General features: G+C 32.5%; 1 long non-coding RNA gene across 1 annotated transcript; it reads right to left on the bottom strand.

Annotated features, from left to right (window-relative positions):
• Positions 1-402: 402 nt before the first annotated feature.
• LOC103312307 (uncharacterized) lies at positions 403-7,784 on the bottom strand. The gene is made up of 2 exons (XR_511343.3): positions 7,583-7,784; positions 403-7,525 (listed from the first exon to the last, which is right to left on the bottom strand). It is a non-coding gene; the product is annotated as an uncharacterized LOC103312307 (long non-coding RNA).
• Positions 7,785-20,833: the final 13,049 nt, after the last annotated feature.

Genomic DNA, 20,833 nt, shown 5'->3' with positions numbered 1-20,833 from the left:
AAATAGAATGGACTTACGATTCAAATCTCCGTTTACAGCAATTATAGCTGGTCCAACTGCTTGCGGAAAAACGCACTTTATTATACGATTTTTGAACCACATAAATTCGGTCTGTGATAAAAAATTTGAACGAGTGCTTTGGTTTTATGACGAGTGGCAACCGTTGTATCAAACTAATGTAATCAATAATAGTAATCTTGAATTTCGTCAAGGCGTTCCTGATATGAATGATTTTGATGGTACAGAAGCGACATTGATAATTTTGGATGATCTGATGAGAGAGACTAATGGCAGTGTGGTCGATATTTTCACTAAGGGAAGTCATCATCGAAACCTTAGTGTCTTCTACATTACGCAAAATTTGTTTCATCAAGGAAAAGGACAGAGAGATATTTCTTTGAATGCGAACTATATCGTTTATTTTAAAAATCCTCGTGATAAAGCTCAAATTAATTTCTTAGCTAGACAGATTTTTCCTGAAAATATAAAATTTATCCAGGAAGCTTATAAGGATGCCACAATGAGACCGCATGGTTATTTGTTGATTGATTTAAAACAAGATACTCCAGATGAATTCCGTATTCGAACAAATATTCTACCTGATGAAGAACCTTCTTATGCATACATACCTAAGAGAGATTATAAATATAAAAGTAAGTAGTTTATGCGTCAGTCGTCGTTGAGATGTCGCGAGCGTTAGAAAGAAACGCCGAGTTATTAAAATTTTTGCATAGAACAACACCTGTTTATCGTAAATCAATTCTTAATTCTGCCGATAAAAACTTGGTGCATTGTATATGCGAGTGCGCTCACAATACGTTATTAGGGAAAGTTCCTTTAAATGGTTCTCAAAAGAGCAAATTAAAGAAACATAAAAAATTACTGAGAAATTTAGTAAATCGTAAATTATCTCTCCAGAGAAAAAAGAAACTAATTGTGCAAAAAGGAGGTGCTTTCTTACCATTGTTGTTGGCTCCAATAATTTCGGGTGTGTTGGGTCATTTATTTAATAAATAATGGAACATACGAAAAAAATGGTACTCATTGATTCATCCGAACTTGAACGTTTGCATAATAACAAAAGCACTCAGCCAAACACCCTAAATGATTTAGATCATGAAATGAAAAGAATCATAGATACGAAAAACATTGATGATAATGAAAAATGGATTTTGTATAATCAAGTGCTTCAAAGATATCTAAAAATGATAAGTCGTTCTCGTGAACCTGTTACCATACCTGTGATTTATTCTAAAGAAAATCAATTAGAACAATCTGAACGAATTACTCGAAACATTTTGAGTTCCCTACCAAGACCCTTACAAGTTAAAGCGAATGCTTTGTTAAACAATTTAACACACAATGGAGTTGCATGGAATGAAACCGGAAACGTTATCTACGATGGAAACACAATTCCTGGTTCCAATATATTTGATCTAATCACTGATGTTATGAAGAGTAGTAATAAGTTAAATGCCGAGCCTGTCGGATGGAAAAATTTTGCGGAAATTTTGTATAAAATAAACGTTCCACGTACTCTTATAATTAATCCAAAACGTTTGAAATATATAAATGAACAAGGTGCTGAAAAGCAAGAAGTAAAAAACGAAGTGAAAGTAAAACCAATATCGTCGTCAAAGTTTGACACAGAAGAAGAAGAAGAAGAAGAGGATAGTCAAATAACGAAGAAATCAATGCGATCGTCATCAAGAAAACAAAAACGCTTGAGAGTTCCTTGGTCGCCGTATGAAAGCAAGTAGACAAAAATGGATGAAATAAAGGAAAGATATTTTATACCTCGTGACCCTCTTGGTTTTTCGAGTCCTAACAACTTAGCTAAGTTTACAAATATACATAAGAAAAAAATTAATAAATGGCTAGAAGGTGTGGAATCTTATACATTACATAAGCAAGTTCGTCGTCGATTTCCTAGAAATAGTTATCATGTAACCAACATAGACGATTTATTTCAAGCTGATTTAATAGATATGAGAAACATCGCAAAACATAATCGAGGTGTAAATTACCTATTAACTGTCATCGATGTATTTTCCAAGTTTGCATGGGTTAAACCTTTATACACAAAGACGGGAAATGAAGTGGCTGCAGCTTTTAAAGAAATATTTGATGAGCGTGTTCCGGTTAATCTTCAGACTGACAAGGGAAAAGAATTTCTAGCGAAAAATGTCCAAAAATTGTTTAAACAATATGATATAAATTATTATGTAACAAATAATCCTGATGTAAAAGCTGCTGTGGTAGAAAGGTTCAATAAAACTTTAAAAACAAAAATGCATAAATATTTTACGTTTGCAAATAATATGCAATACATTGATGTATTACCCGAATTCATGCACTCTTACAATAATTCTTATCATCGTACTATTAAAATGGCTCCTAACGAGGTAAATCCTGACAACGTTGCGCAAGTATACGATAACATTATGAGTACGAGAAAGAAGAATATTAAAACGATCAAACTCGAAAATGTGTACAAAGTTGGAGATTACGTCAGAATCACCAAGTACAAGCACGTATTTGAAAAAGGCTACATGAGTAATTGGAGCGGTGAAATATTCAAAATAACTGATGTTATAATGAGACAACCCGTTGTGTACAAAATTTCCGATTTAATGGATGAACCAATAGAGGGCGTCTTCTATCACCCCGAATTACAGCGCGTAACGTACGACCCCCAGAGTACATTTCACATTGAAAAAGTATTGAAGAAGCGATATAAAAGAGGTAAATGTGAAATTTTTGTGCAGTGGAAAAATTATCCTTCAAAGTTTAACTCGTGGATTCCGTGCAGTTCCCTTACATCGATATGAATAACGAATTTTATTTAACTTTGGTATCAAACAGCTCAACCAATTACTTTCCCGAAAATACAACAACGCACTTTTGCACACAACTTCCAAAAACTGTTCATTTGGATGGTGAATGGTGTGTGGGACTTTCGGAAATACAGTATCCGTGTTCCTTCTTAACCATCAACAGTGGTGAAAATATTATTTACTGCTCTTTTGAATTTAGTTTATCGGCGATTATGCAAAAAGGTGAAAAAGCCATTGACATATTGTTTAAAGATCCCCGTTTTGCGACATGGATCGATGATCAGGTTCGAAGAAGGAAATACAAGTCTTCGAAAGAATTCATGCGCGATCTTAAAATGAAAACGATCACATTTGAACACGATGTAATTATGACGAAATATAAGACTAAGCTTGAAGCTGGTAACTACGAAACGATCGAATCTATTGTGGATGCTCTAAACTCGGTAAGAGTTTTAGTAAAAGATAATGTTGAGTTCAGATTAAATGATGGTTCAAAAAGAGTAACTGTAACAAGCAGTAGCAAATATCTGACAAGTCTATCATTTTCACCGACATTAAGTCTACAATTAGGTTTTCAACCGGATACAAATGTACTGAGTAAAACTTCAACACATCCAGCAAACATTATGTTGGGTTTGCCTTCACAACTTTTCGTATACAGTGATATAATTGAACCACAATTGGTGGGCGATATAATGGCAAAAGTAATTCGAATCGTTGTTATCGATAATAAACACTACATTTACGGTACACATCATACGCAATTATTTTCGCATCCGCATTACGTGCCTCTGTTGAAAAGGGAATTTGAAAACATTGAAATTGATATAAGAAGTGCAACTGGTGAGAAAGTGCCATTTCAGTTTGGAACAGTGTGCGTTAAACTTCATTTTAAAAAAATTTCGTAATGCCTTCATGTCATTATCACGATTACTACATCAATCAAGCTGGTTCAGGTGTAGGTGCTATTTACAAAGGAATTAGTTACCAAAAGGGTTATGGTATTGGTAGTTTTTTACGGGGACTTTTTCGTACGGTAATGCCGTTAATAAAGAGTGGTGTTAAAACAATTGGTAAGGAAACACTACGCACTGGTTCAAATTTTCTTGGCGACATTGTTAATGAGGTGCCTGTAAAGGATGCATTCAAGACACGTGTAAATGAGTCAGTTGAAAATTTGAAACGAAAAGCTCAAGATAAATTAGACAACTTGGTAGGATCTGGATCTATAAAAAGAAGGCTAGTACAAAATAAAAGTCAGAATAGTTCTTCACGTCGTTCTGCAAAGAAGTGTAAAACGAGTTCAGTTATTAAACATCAAGATATCTTTAGCTAGAATGTCGTTTTTACATCCTCATAGTTGTGAGTGCGCGAAAAGTGAATTGGATCTTTTTGCTTTACCGCCAACTCAAACAAGCATCGAAAGCGGTCAATGGGTTCATTACAAAACTGTATCTAGTATATCTGAAAATAGTCCTTTAGAATTTGTAATACCAGGTGGTGAAGACTATATAGATTTATCGCAAACTTTACTTTCACTTTGTATTAAAATATGCAAAGATGACGGTAGTAATTATACCGCTGAAGATACAATTGGTCCAGTTAATAATATTCTCCACTCAATGTTTAGTCAAGTTGATGTATACCTAAATCAAAAACTGATTTCACCACCAAATAATACATACGCTTATAAATGTTATTTGGAGACACTTTTAAATTATGACTCAGGGGCGAAGAATTCCCATTTAACTTGTGGATTATGGTACGCCGATACGGCAGGCAAAATGAATGTAGTAACCAATGAGAACAGTGGATTCGCCAATAGACTCAAACTAACGTCGACGAGTAAAGAAGTCGATCTTATTGGTCACTTAAATTGTGATATATTTAATCAAGAAAAATTTTTAATCAACGGTGTAGAAATGAGATTAAAATTTGTACGTTCTCGTGATAGTTTTGCATTGATGTCATCAAATAATCTTAATGGAAAAATTCAAATTACTGATGCAACTCTAATGATTAGAAGAAATCGGATAAATCCAAGCGTATTACTTGCGCATGCAAAGGCTTTAGAGCTTTCAACTGCAAAATATCCAATTACGCGAACAGAATTAAAGGTTTTGACTATACCGCAAGGAGTACAAGGAAAATCATTGGATAATGTTTATTTGGGCCAACTTCCAAAAAGATGTGCATTGTGCTTTGTGACAAATAAAGCATTTAACGGTGATTATTCCTTAAATCCATTTAATTTCGAAAACTTTGGTTTAAACTATCTATCCTTGTACGTGGATGGTAACCAAATTCCTAGTAAACCCTTACAACCTACATTTATCGGTCCAAATAAGAAATTTGTTTCAATGTACCACACATTATTTTCTGGTACTGGTATACATTTTCTAAACACTGGAAATGGGATTTCACGTGATAATTATGCTGATGGATATTCAATAGCTGTTTTTGATTTGACACCTGACTTATCATCGCATAATGCTCTTTCATGGAATTTGATAAAGAACGGAAGTTTACGAATAGAAGTTGGTTTTAACACTGCTCTTACAGAAACTGTCAATTGTTTAGTGTATGGTGAATTTGATAGTGTAATAGAAATTGATAAAAAACGTAATGTAATTGTAGATTATAGTAGTTGATAAATTTATATAAGTGATAAATAAATTGCTATTACAAATGAAAAATTTGCTACTTTCATTTTACCCGTCATCCGAAATGGTTGTGTTTGTGGATTTTCAAGGGTTCAATTACGGTAATTGTACCGAAACTTTAACCATAAAAGAATTAGCTGTATTTAATACGAACAAAAGCGCACCAGACATCTTTTTGTTTAAACCACCCGATGATCTTTCAACCTTACCGCATCGTTATCAGAAGCAAGCCGATTGGTTGACGAATAACTTTCACGGGCTTTCTTGGAACTGCGGTAATTACGACTACGAAAAGTTGTCTGAAATATTGAATGAAACTACGAAAAATTCAAAGTGTATATACGTGAAAGGAATAGATAAGAAGCGTCTACTTTTGAAACGTTTACCAAAAAGTCAAATTGTAAACATTGAAGATTTAGAGTGTCCATCGCTTCGTTACTTGAGAGAACATTTTGATACGAATTGTTGTGTGAATCATATAATCAGCGATTCGGTGTGCGCTGTTCAAAACGTACAAAACTTGGCTAGTTGGTACAATGAATACTTTACAACTCAAAACGTGTCTGGAGATGATCTCTCGGAAGAAAAGACACCACGTTCTTGTTTCTGCGTATAACACTCTACCTGTCCTAATCACCAGACCCTCTATGGTTATTATCAACAGAGACCCTGATTACCTCCCGGGTAGTCATTGGATGGCTGTTTACATTGATAAATTTGGTTTCGCATACTTCTTTGATAGTTTTGGAAATCAGCCGCCTCCGAATATTTTAAAATTTCTTAGAAAAAATGCTATGATGTGGTCTTACAATATTTCTCAAATTCAAGATTTTTCTTCAACCGTCTGTGGCAAATACTGTACTTTATTTCTTTTAAACTACGCATTAGGCAATTCTGTTGATGATTTTCTAAAGTTATTTAACAAAGATTTTCACAATAATGACAAACTATGCAACAAAATGTTTAACAAATATTTCATGAATAAATAAAGACTTTGCAAGATCCATGTTTTTTCTTTCTTTCTTTATATCTCGTTACTCACCAGCATGACGCGGACGGGGCGCGGCGCGGACGACGGGGCGGCGGCGCGGAAACGGGCGCGGGACGGGGTGGCGGCGGCGCGGGAACGGGCGCGGGACGGGGTGGCGGCGGCGCGGGGACGGGCGCGACACACACACACACACACACATTCTGGGTTAAATCAAAATAAAATCACAGAAATCATATTTATTAGATTTATTTATTTATTAAAAGATTAAATAATACATCTTATATTATTATACATCTCTATAGCCATATGGTAAGGTGTCAAAAGAACCATCATCTAAACGTCGTCGTTTTGTATAATTTATACGATACGTCTTAGTTGTTTCTTTTGTCATAACATCATAAGTCTCATTTCGAATTATTGTGCGATCGGTCAATTTAACAGTTTGGTCGGTGTTATTACACAGCATGTCTTTTATTTTGTCGAAATTAACTAATTGAGCATTTTGATAATGCAAACTTAACCCCTTGACTTTACACACAGTTTGAATTTTGTGCTCATTTTCATTCCAAAATTTGTAGGCATAATTTTTAGGACCCCCACTGACAAATTCAGTTATATAACTACCTTCGCCATATTCAATCATTTCGTCAGTGAGGTCACCTAGGAAATCGCCAGTAGGAGGTTCATATTCCCCTTCTTTTTTAACGAAAATGATACTATCGGTATCAAAATACAATACCCTTTTGCCAAGGGGTTTTAAATACTTATATAATTCTAAGCGTGCACCGGCTGTTGTATAGCATGCAAGCTTGGCTAAGACCTATTTCAGATACTCTCGCTAATTCTATGGATTGCGATGGTGGTGGTGGTGGTGGTGAAGCAGCTGGAAATGCTGACAAAGACGACTTCGGAACCGATGGAACTTGCGAAGCACTAATTTCCTCTTCTTCTACACATCCACCATCACCTGGGGCTTTAAAACGCTTCGGAGATGATTTTTTCAATGGCATAGAAGATACACGTTTTCCAGGCATCTAACACAAATTCACAACAGTTAATAAATATTTAAAATAATTTCTTAAAAAACTTACCTTAATTTCACAATACACCAAGACGTCTTCTTCAAGAACAAACACGAGAACAACACTGAATATTTTCCTAAATTTTCTTTGGTCTTATATATTGTATGACATATAGCAAAATTGTAGCGGCCAAAGTGTAGCGGTCATTAAGAGAAAGTTGCAGCGGTCATTAGATAATGACCTCATTAGCACTAATTGTTCGCTTATACTACTACCATCGCTAGTCTTTGCTGTACAAACGATTTTTTAAGGAACAGCGAATATACATTTCAATCTGACAATATTTTCCGCTAAAAATCGCGGACAAAAAAATTTGAAAAAATGATTTTTCTGGATCTACACTACCTATTCATATCCAGATAAACAATATATTATCGTATTAATTCTTCGAACTGAATTTAATAACGTTTATTCTTTTTGTAGTATGTGTAATGTTTAATTGTTAGTAACTTTTAAGTGTTGCTTTTTTTATTGCTAAAGACGTATAAATGAAAAAACTCGGTCTTTCATCATCGCTACTCGCAAGCATCCTTAACCAAAAGCGATTTGGTCATAAACTTGGTGAAAATTTATTTTCATTTTTAGTAAAAAAATTACTTTGGCATAAAAATTTCCAATAGTATAGATAATAGAAAATGAATTAAACTTTTAAACGACAAATAACTTTAAATTTGGTCGAATTTTTGTATAAAATTCTGTCGAAATATGTATATTGAAACCGCAATCATAGTTCGAGTATCAAATGCTCTTCATTCTAAGAAAAAGTTCAACAAAAAAGTTTTTAGCTCAGTACAGTGTATGTGAATTATTTTAGAATTTTTCTACACTTAAATTAATGTTTCTTCAAAAATTATTATTATTATTTATTATTATTATTAGTAACTTAGACATCATTCAAAAACAAACAAAAAATGCATAAATGTTGTTTTGTGCAAAAATTACGATAACATTGTCACTAAAAATTGAAAAAAAAACTCCGTTATTTTGGGACTATCAGCATTAGAAATGAAACAATTTAGTTTAATTAATGTTTTGAGATATTTTTTATTTTCTTAATATTGATGAAATTTATTTAATAATATGTATTACAACACTTTATAAAAAAAATTGACAAAATTCACATGCCTAGAAAAGGTAATAAAGCATTTATTAACAAACACAAATTTCTGTGTGATTATTAGTTTCTGAGATACAACAAAAAACACTTTAACTTTTAACAAACTCACTTCGTTTATGTTCATTAATTCAAAAAATTATGTGGATCTGCAGAAATAAAAAAAATAGCTTCTGAATAATAGTTTATTTATTATTAGAAACTAAAAATGTGTAAGTGATAATAACCATAATAACTCCTAATAAAAGATAGGATTGGTATTTTGAATCACTTTTTTTCATTGAATATGTATAGGTATGTATTAAGAACATTATTTATTTATTCAAGCACGGCGGCGTAACCGGAGTTTTTTAAAGACCAGTTATCCACGAATACTATACGTTGTTTTTTTTATTGGAACACTTTGAAATCATAAATACTGACATTAATATTAGAAAAATTGGAAATAATGTAGTGTGAGATCAGTATATTTTTCGTTGTAATGGAATTGATTGTCATTATAATAAAAAATCATTAAAAATTTGCCATTTATCTTCACGTTTCTTGGGTTATTGATGTTGCCATGGACACTTTAAAAAACACGCGTCTTTGAAAGTTGGATTTATACACGCTGTTGCGTGTTAAATAAGAAAAATAGATTACCAAAAAAAAAAAAATTGGAAATAGTAACAATGGTGGTTTCCAAAAATCCTTTCGTCATTCTGTTACCTTTATTGAACGTTAGCAACAAAGTGCTCACTTGTGTTGCCATTGTTTCGAAAAGCTTTTTTCCGTTGTCGGAAAATGTGAATAGTAGTTAAAAGGAAAATAAAGCCGCGCCATCTGTCGATTTTTAGCCTTGCCTAGACGATCTGTTGGGCAATCCGGGCCTGGTGTGTCTTCAGGTCGGGCGATATTGTCGGTAAATTAACGTCTTTGAATAGAAATCAGCGACACGTTGGATCGCCTTGGGTCTTGAAGGCGTAATGAACCGGCGGGTTGTCGGTTTTGGAATTGCAGGTGCCAACAACGTGGGAGTGCCTGGGACCGGGTCATCAGGTGAATGTGTATAGTATAGATTGTGAAGATCGCCACAGCCACAACACTGCTTCATACATGTCGTTTTATATGTGGCATGCGCGGGCCAACCTAAGTAATGAGCTTTCCCAGTGGGACACTCATATGTGATCGTGGGAATTGGAAGATCGGTGACACTACCGACGATTGCGTATCGGCCGCCTCTTCTTCTGATCATCGTCTTCCTACTGTCCTGGATCTCTAAAAGCATCTAATTTAACGATTACACTTACCTACATCCCACCGTACAAATATGCACAACGAGATTTACTATTAAGCACGACGCGCCTAATGAATGTCAAGATAAGACCATTTTCACCAAACTGATCACGTTCCTTCAGATTAGTTAAATTATTGAAAAATTTACAAATTGGACACTTTAGATAAACTGTTTACTTCACAGAGGTATTTTCTCAATTTCGTGCTCGCCCAATTATGTGAAGCTTTCACAATTGCTGAAAAAAGCTCTTGTGTCTCTTCTTTGTAGATCTTCTGTTTGAATTAGTAAATCAATAACTCGGTATTACTTTATTAAAGTTGTTCATCATTTTTTTTACATTCATTTTTTAATGTAATAAACCAAATATTTTACTATCCACGTTATCTACGAGATGTTATGTTGGTTGTTTTAAAAAAATTCAGGCTCATTATTACTCGTGGACCACGCTGTATAGTTTGTTATGTTGATTTGTTTAAAAAGATTGTGTTAAAATATATGCAAAAGACGGTCAGTACTTGGGGCCCTGGTGGCCCAGTGGTATAAGCGCCACTTACGACGGTGGAGGTCGGGTGTTCGAACCCGGATCAGGGTAACAATTTTTCTATGAAAAAAAGTGTAGAAAAGGTAAGTGAAACAACACGTAAGCAAAAATAAGAGAGTGAGAGAACACATAGACGTATAAAAGTAAAGCAGAGCATAAAACTGACAGAAATAAGAAAATAATGCGGCAAAAGGTAAAAGTACGTAAAGGCGCAAAATTGTAAACGTAAGAGCACATTCTAATCAAGAGAAAAAACATTTTGTTTTGAGAGAAAAGGAAATGAACGTAAAAGTGAAACATAACTTCAAACTTTAGCGTTGAATCCTTAGATGACTTACTTCTTAAATTATAAAAAAAATAAACGAGAACATTTAATTTATATCCAAAAATTATTAGTTAACTGAGTTTGTTTAGTAAAGTTCCGAAAAACATTGTTAATAAAAATCATGGCCACTGCGAATCCAGTAGGATTTGCGCACGTCCACTATTTTTGACTAGAAAATACACAAATTTGGTGATTTTTGGAGAAATTATGTCCATTTTCGATCAAAAACGTGCTGAAAGTCGCAAAAAAGGTAAGAACAATTTTAAAATTGTAGAATCAACTCTTATGCCCAGTATCTTTTGATGAAATCTGGTGAAAAATTAGAGAATTAAATTTTAAAAAAGTAGAAGAAAGTGTTTTCTCGAGCTAATTCGCCAACTTTTGAACTGAATGTATTTGCGTTTTATGAGAAATATTGCATTTATATCGTTTGTAATGTTGATTTATTTAAAAATTTTGTGTTAAAATATCTGCAAAAGACGCCCAGTACCTGGGGCCCTGGTGGCCCAGTGGTATAAGCGCCACTTTCGACGGGGGAGGTCGGGTGTTCGAACCCGGATCAGGGTAACAATTTTTCTATGAAAAAAGTGTAGAAAAGGTAAGTGAAACAACACGTAAGCAAAAATAAGAGATTGAGAGAACACATAGACGTATAAACGTAAAGCGGAGCTTAAAACTGACAGAAATAAGAAAATAATACGGCAAAAGGTAAAAGTACGTAAAGGAGCAAAATTGCAAACGTAAGAACACATCCCAATAAAGAGAAAATACCTTTTGTTTTGAGAGAAAAAAGATGAACGTAAAGGTGAAACATAACTTCAAACTTTAGCGTTAAATCCTTAGATGACTTACTTCTTAAATTATAACAAAAATGAAACGAAAGTATTTAATTTATCTCTAAAAATTTTTAGTTAACTGAGTTTGTTTATTAAAGTCTTGAAAAACATTGTTAATAAAAATCATGACCACTGCATTTGCTCACGTCCACTATTTTTGACTAGAAAATACACAAATTTGGAGCAATTATGTCCATTTTGATTGGTTAAAAATCTTGGGGTGATCAATTTTATTAGTAGCTGCGAGGCAAACGAGAATTAAAACCGACATTAAAGTTAATACAAATTACGTGTAAGCAGTTTAGTGTCTAAAAGCTTTAAAATGTTTTTTATTCCAAAATGTAGCTGCCACCTTTCCTGCAATAAAAATTCGCGTATGGCAGCCAACTGCCGATTCAAACCTGCGTACGTATAATTAAAAGAATTAACGAAATTGGCTGGCTTTTCAAGCTGTACAATAATTTTGGTAAATGTAGGCCTTACGTGTAAATTGCTTGTTCAGCCAATGTGGGGAATTAAGACATTATACGTTTCTTAATTCCAGGTTAAGTATCACAAATTGTCATATAATATCAGAAATATGTTAAATAAATTGCAAAAGGGTGTGATTATTGGCTATCAAACCTTTCTGGCATAATTTCCAACAGCCGTGATATTAAGATAATAATGACACTTTTACGAGATCGGTACTTGTAATGAGAGGAGCCCAATATAAATTTGTCATGAACGAGAGGCAAAATGTGAAACTCGCGTAATATCTCGGTGAAATAAAATCATGCAAATGGTACAGACGTATATTATTAAGATGTAATATATCAAGTTCGAAACACGTTAACGGCAAAACCTTCCCCAATTAAGAAATAAATTGTACGCCAGTTAGGTTGTCTGTGTTTATCTTGTTTATATTATAATACTGCAAGTCGATTAAAGGAATTCGGGGCAACGCATAAATAAATTATCTCCCAAATTATAACTCGTCGGGATAAAAGTGGCGAAATGTATGGCCAGCTCTACTTAAAAATAAGTGAGATGCGGAAGCATTGTATCGAGCCGAAGGAAATGAAAATTACTATCATTACGGGAAAAAAGTCGGATTATTACGGATAAAATCACAAAATAGATTCAACCATTTCACTAATGAGGACTAAAAATCAGTTGGTTGCTCGCCAAACAAGCAGGCGAGACAATCTGATAATTTATTGTTAATTTGCTGTAATTATTTCTGGATTTATGTCGCAGGTATTTGGACCATCTCCGGTTAATTCAGGCAACTAACAACCTGTTCGTGATATACGACTCCGGAGAAGACGAGCAGTAATATAAAACGAAAATGCATAGACTGGCCCAGCGTGATACCAATGAGAGATTAAAATGGTCTAGTCCGCACTAGTCCCACTATCGAGAAAAAATTTAAATAAAAATTAAAATAAAACACAACATGTTACACATATTTGGCCGCTGTCATTTTTATAGTCCTGTTTAGTCGAATTCCCCTTTTTCGTTCGAACAATGCTGTCGCCTGCTATTTTGCTCGTAAAATATCCGTCCGTAGTCGTTACCATCCACTACTCAGCTATGTGAAATGTAATAAATTATGGCTCATTTTGTTTGATTTATGGCCGATTTAAAGTTTTATAGCGATTATAAACACTCCAATTTAAAGTGTATCCACCAGTTTAATCGCGGCATACCAGCGTGCTTTGGGGTGTTTACTTTCTCATCTAATGTGACGTAAAATTAAATTACACTAATTACCGTCCTGGCCAGTAATAATATGTGTTTAACAAAATTTTTGCAATTAACAGCCTCCAGATATGTGTGAGAGGGTATTAACGCTGCAAGGAGTAACTAGCTGGGATAATAAGACAGTTAATAGAAAATTACAGTTCATCATCGTAAATTAATTGCAAAATTGAATGGCAGAAACGGCATAAATTACAAACTTAGGTGGCTGTCATTAGCCATTACTCACACGTCAAAGCTGAGGTAAAAAACAGGGAAAAAGGAAGAAGTAAGTGTAACATTCCAGGTAAATTGGAGGAGAAGAGCACGGATGCTGCGAAAATGACACCCATTTCAGCATCCGCTTATTAGTTTTTCAGAAATAAAAGCACATTAATACTGTAAATTGATTCATTTGTATTTTAAAATATTATTTACTTTTAAACAAACTCAAATTGTTCAGAACCCATAGTTAAGTTAAAGAAAACTGATTTTCAGTTGAATTATATAAAATAGCCAGTTTTTGTTACAAAACTAGGTATTTTATTACTTAATTAAAATTCTTGACGAGGAATAAACTGCGCCCCAATTTTTTTACACAAGATTTTGTCAAGACTTCCTGTAATTTCTTCAAAACTTCTTCTGATTTTCTAAGTTTTCCTACAATTTTCTCAAAATTTCCCATGATATCCTTAAGATTTCCCCTAACGTTTTTAAAATGATTTTCTCTGATTTCCACAATTTTTGATTTCCTCTGCGGGTTACCCATCGATTTTTGTGTTAAATCCTTGCTCATTTTCGAGTAATTTTCGACAGATTCGAGAAATGCTAAACAAGCTCATGCGGTTCTTAACTGTCTGAATTCTAAAGTAAAAAATTTAGAATTTTTTTTAATAACTCCTCGGTATTTAAAACTCTTACGAAGTCTTAATAAGAACAAAAAAGACCACTTTTCTTAAAAGTAGAAAGTCTTAAGATCGAAATAAATGTTTACACTGTTTTATCATTTATCAGATACTTGAGACTAAAAATATAATAAATGGTGCCTTCAAATGTCTTTTAATATTATTATGCACAATATTTACACAGTCAGTAGATAATTTTCTACAATTTTTTATCAGGTATAAGATTCAACAAATTTTCGATTAGTTGTCAAAAATTACATTTTTAAGTTTTAAAGTTTGGCTGTGAGTTAACTCTGTCTTATTATGGAAGTTTTTGCTTATCTTTATCCAACGAAATAAGTCTATTAAACAAATTTTAAGTTCGAATTTTGCAAAATTGTTTTAAGTTAGAATGGCATGGTTTTTTGGTAATGTCTAAAAGACAACGTAAATTATGCAATATGCGTAAATTATTTGATAAAAAAATAAATAAATAAAAATTAGTATAAAACTCAAACTGGAGAAATGTAGTACAGAATCTATTTCTTTGATTTAATTGAAACTAAGAAATGGCCGTAAGTTTTTTTAAGTTAATACTGTCTTTTTTCGTCTTTTTTACCAAAGATCTTTCTTCCACATAACTTATAAGAGCGGAAGCACGTGATAAAAAAATCGTAAAGGTTCTCTATAAGCTCTAAATTTGAAAATAGATTATTTTTTATGTAAGTAAGTATATTTACTAAAATCAGCGTTCTAGCAAACGGAACAACGCTTACATTTTTTAATTTTTTTATACTCCCTTCATCAGGAAGTAATAATAAATTAATGTAATTTTTACAGTAGTCTTTAAGAGTGACGTAAACATTGTACAATTTTTTTAATTGTAAATCCAAGAGTATGAACACAGCACTTTTTTAACAAATTTGTTTAAAAAAACAGCCTTTTAAAAATATTGTCTTCAAATTTCTGGAAAACACTTAGAATAAATGCCAGATTTTGTATATAATTTTTTTGTATTACTTTACGTTTAATATTAATTTGTAGACTTGTAGAGAAAAATCGATTGACTTATCTCATTATTTCACTGAATAAATTTTTTGTGTCATAACAAAGTTGTTTAATAACATTTAAATAAACCAATCCATTGCAGAACCAATTATTGCATTTAAAAGAGAGAAATTTATAGCATGTTTCTATATTTTTCACAAAATGACAAAATAGTTTTGATTTTTCAATACAGTTTTTTTATAACTCTGGTATACTCTAATTTGTGAAGTTTTTCCTTAAAATGATTTTCTCAGAGCTTCTCTAAAGGTGAGCATTTCCAGAGTTAAGACATTATTTCCTTCAGAAATAATTTGAGCTTTTAGCGAATAATTGTTGAAAGTTGGAAACTGGAAAGTGCCAAAAAAAGATTGCAATTTTTCCAAAATAAGGACAACTGCTCGTCCCTTAGTTAAGTGAATTTTAATTTTTAAATGAATGCGTCTAAGTCCTGAATTAATTTCTCCATTTTCGATTTTCGTGCCATGTGTATAGTTTTGAAAGACATACTTTTTCTAAAAGTTCTTTTCTCTGACTGGTGCTCAGTTTTATCCGAGAATAAAAATTGCTCGTATTATTGGTCTTAAATAATCAGAAACTTCTTTCAGCTTTTATTTATTTTAAAGTGTCCAGTAGCATAAAACAATGTATAATTATTAACCAAATACATAAGTTACACACCGTTTCAAAGAGCTTTAGACATTATTTTTCCTTTTACATTAACGTAGAATCAATTTATAGTATGTTTTCCAAGAAGTACCTAAATCGCAACGTAAATTTTGTCCACTAGATTATTTCCAAATGTTCTTTCTCCTTTTTTTAATAATTTACTCTGATTTACGATTTCCAAATTTACTTATCTATGTGACCCATGTAATCCAAAAATGCAGCACTTGAGAGGAGAAAATTTTTGTTTAGAAAATCAGAAAGAGGATACAAACATACAGACGTAAAATTTTTTTTGAAGACTAAATACTGGAAAAAACTGTTTGTTTTTGTGATGAAAATTTACATTGTTTAAAATGTGGATGTTGTTGGTGCTGGGTCGGGGTAGTTTCGCATGCAAGTATCTCACGTAGGTTAGGCAAAGGAATTCGATTCCTGGGAAAAATAGGATAGTCTCGGATAAGGCAGAAAGTCACATATGTGTTGTTAAGCTACCAACAGCAATCTTGATATTTATCGGGCAAACAAACTGCGTATACAACCTTGCAGATTGCGGTTGTCCATGTACCGTCTTAAATTGTCAATAAAGAAAATCTTTTAAATCTCAACCGTTAGCATCCGTGAAGATGGGTAACTATATCTTTATTTATAACTCACGCCGCGTGGATTTACCCATCCGATTGCGCAGTCTTCAGTAATATATAGCGCAGTGTAATATTGTTTGATTAATATGTCGGATTTCATTGGACAGTAGGAGGAATTCGAGTAAATCACTAGCTTTTCTAAGTACCACGCGCTAACACAGGAATGTGGAAGAGATTAATAAACATTATCATGTTAAAATGGCTGCTATACAGGTTGGTGGTCACTAAATTTACTAGTCTATAACCCGGTATAACTGTTAATAGAAAATATATCGCCCCGACGCATATGGAAAACACAATAAAGTACCACACGCTCGATTTGGTCTTTTTAGAGCTGCACCGTGCCACAGGTGTTCAAGTTATTTGTCTACATGGAGAAAATAAAATTAGCATCACATATTGTAGCGCCTCTTTTTCTTATTTCTGCACCAAAAGCGGTTTATATACCACTATAAATTCAAGTAATTCAGCTCTCACTTTTTATGGAAATCGACAATCAAACCACACAAACTGGGAGTAGTTTTTTAATCAGAACACAGCTATTTCATAATAATAAATCATAATTTTTAGAATAAAATATTTGCAAAAATGTTTAAAGCTCTTCTGTAACGAAATTACATAAACCACTGAAATAACCACTGGTGAAAAATTGTCATTAGGCTGTTTGTTCACGGTTTTTATCTCTTTTTATACATAATAAAAAAGATTAAAAAAATGTTTTATAGAAAAAAGTTTTAAATTAAAAAATGTACTAAAAAGTAAAAAATAATGTTTTTCTATCAGATGAAAATATTTTTGCTCACAAATTAGGATTTTAAAATTTATAAAATTTATTTTTTACTTTTTAGTGCATTTTTTAAATAAAAGTTTTTTTAAACAATTTTTTTTATTTATTGCTTTTTAAACGTTACTTATTTAAAAGTCTTTTTCTCTAAGATTTAGTTTCGCCGAATTATTGTAGCACCATTATTTTGCTCATTTGTGTAGACTTCTTTAGTGGTATGTGATAGAAAACAGCTGTTTGCATTGAAAGCACATCCTAACCTCTGTTCTGTATCTTAAAACCCCATTTAACCCCTTTAGAGGGTATCTAACTACATATTATTGCATTGTCATGCAGATTAAATAAGTATACAAAATTTCAATTCATTGGAACAACGAGAACTCTTTCAAATTAGGCTCTAAAAATATGAAACAGACAGACAGACAAAAAAGCAAGTTAAAAAAAAGTTTTAAATAAAAACAATTAATTAGGTAAATCTATTTAATTCAACAATAAATAATTCAAATTGTTTTTTTCGTTCAATACGTTATTCAAAAATTGGCATTTTTTAACTGAAAGAATATAAGAAGGTTAATACCTATCTTATCTTTGTTAAGTACCAAATGAGTAGCCTATTTTCTATCTTTGACACTCTATAACTTTTGAAATATACGAGTAAATAAATTGACTTTAATTTCATCTAAAGATTCTTAAGTTATTCAATGATATTTTATATTTACTTTTACTACTTACTTACTTTTACTACTTTTTATGTAATTTTAAATAAAATATTTCAGCTTTAATTTCAGACTTTTTTTACGATATCTGAATAACCTAAACAACTGTTCTTGATAAAAGGTGCTTGAAAAAAAGATAGTCTTTACTTTTCTATGAAATTCTAAAATTGTTAATTTACTAAGAAATCCTTTTTATTCTTGAACTTGCCTAATCCAAAGCCATAACTATTTCCGTGACCACCTCAATTAAAAAAAAATGTCAGTTAATGGGTCTTAGACACTCAAATGTGTCATTAATAAGAAAATTAAAACGTTTGGTAATTAGTGCCTTATCGGCAAAATTTCGAAAATCTTTAGTAGAAAGCTAAAATTAGTTTAAATCTGCTGCAGGAATTGAAAGTGCAAGTCCGTACGTGCATAATAGAAAGAAGAGCGTGAAATGATTTAGCAAAGAATCTGTGTTAGCGACTAATGTTATTACGAATAATAACAGTGAGAGCAAAAGCATCAAAGCCGTTCTTCGACATTTAAGAAATGATCGTAATCTTTCAACTACAGTTATAGAAGTGATTTACTTTTTCAATAAAGCACAGTGGTCATTACGCCCGCTCGGGAAATAAGACAAATAATTTGGCTAGAATTTTTATGGCCGCGAATTTATTATAGGTATGTAGTTTATAATCCAAATCAATTATGAAATTGTACAATAAATTACAGGTAACGTCAGAGATGTGCCAATAAAATTGCAGTAAAACTGAACTTTCTAGTTTAGATGGAATTTATGGTCAGTGAATAATCTTTATTTAGTGCACGTGGTCGATATTTTATCAATTAGTACCAGGTGCGGCGGGTTAGAGGTCAGACCGGAGGTCGTATAACATGTAAATTCGGAAAATTACTTTACCATACTAAGACCAATGACCAGAGACAACGGTCATTTGATAATATTAAAATAAAAACTACCTCCTACGTAAAGTGATGCTCAACCTGTCGCTTATTATTTATCTTAATAATTTCCTCAACGTGGAAATCATTTTTAAGTCGGCTCCAAAACCGTTAATAAGCGACACGTTTCTTCGAGCAATTTTGCACTAATCGGTAATCTTTGTTGATTTCAAAGAAAAAAGTAAGGCAATTTAAAAACACAAATAAAATAAATGGTCAAAAAATCATCCGCCATGAAATAGCGGAAAATCCGAGTTATTCAGACAACAATAATAGGTGTATCTCATTTTTATGGTCACACATTTCGCACTTGCCGATAGAAAAACAATTTACAGTTGAGAGTCCTGTAAGGACTGATGATTATCAGTAGATTAATAGGTTACACTAATTTATAATTTGGCGTCTAACTGAAGTTTCTTACAATAACGAAATTATCATATTTTAGAGATGATCGTTGAATAGCGAGGCTCCGTTATATTTTAACAGGTCATTAATGAGCTAGTAAGTGTCGGTAAGTCTTTAATGGTAGAATGTGAGGGCAGTTTGCGGTGCGTTCAAGCACGGCGCTGCAGGTCAGTGAGTTCTCGCGACCTCTAACCTGGGCCGCAGTTCGCAACAATGCACACGTTCCACACAGATAAAATTGTTTGTGTGATATACTCGGGATGTTGTGCTGGTTGTATAGCCTCTAGTGCCACGAGCAGGCCTCTGGAGGCAATGGACTCGCAGCTTTTTCATCCGAAAATACATAAAAAGTCACCAAAGGGGCACAAACTTTTTTTAAACTCCTGATTAAAGCAAATTGACGATGTGTTCGATATTTTCTAATTTCGGAATTACATAATGATTAAAGAAATTAGGGAAACATTGCTCTAATACTTAATTAAATATACAGGCTGTTCCGTCTAAACCCCAAAATAATGTAAGTTCTAATAATGATGACCATTTGAAAATGTGCATACAACCTAATCCGTTAGGTCCAGATCAATAAAAATATTTTCAACATGGCGGTATTTCCGCTTATACCGGAAGTCGTTACTTTTTATTTTAAATGGGAAGATATGTTTTTGTTGCATTTTTGGATTACTCGAGTTATTCTAAAGAAGATTTTTTTCAGCTTTCCCTATTTAAATTTTGTTGTTTTCGAAATATTTAGGTTTTTTTTGAAAATTTTTAGATTCGCATCCTTGACTTTTTTCTTATTTCATAGAGAAAGTTTAGATCTTTTCTTTGGTCTTTTCCAATTTCTAAAAAAAGTTTGCAAACCTCAAACTTTTAAAACTTCACACACCCATAACTCAAAATTTTTACATGGTAAACGCTACACATTTTTTTCAAGTTATACAAACTTTTTGTTGGCATTGAAAAATTCATTAGCCATAACAAATCAAAGTTTTTCAAATCTAAATTCAATGAATGAAAAATTTGTTGTTTATTAAATGACAAATGTTTCTCAGTCAAACTTGGCAAAAATACAGTGGCTAGTAAAAAATTTCTTTGTCAAAGAAAACAACATAAGTTGAAAATTATCACAGATAGATATAGGGAATGCTAATATAGATCGTTGCAAAAATAAATTTTCTTTCACTTACAGAAACAAAAAAAAAATTGACTTATATAGCTTGTTACAATTGTTTAAAAATAACGTTGAAATATTAGAGATTGTAAACTTTTATCCAACTTAAGGATAGATAAAGCCTTCTTTTTTGTTTGTCCAAATACAATTTCTAAAATTCTAAAAATGGATTAATTTTCGATTTCTG

The sequence above is a fragment of the Tribolium castaneum genome, chromosome 1 (genome assembly GCF_031307605.1).
Source record: "Tribolium castaneum strain GA2 chromosome 1, icTriCast1.1, whole genome shotgun sequence".
NCBI classification, from domain to species: domain Eukaryota; kingdom Metazoa; phylum Arthropoda; class Insecta; order Coleoptera; family Tenebrionidae; genus Tribolium; species Tribolium castaneum.
This window is presented reverse-complemented; position numbering and strand designations above follow the sequence as displayed.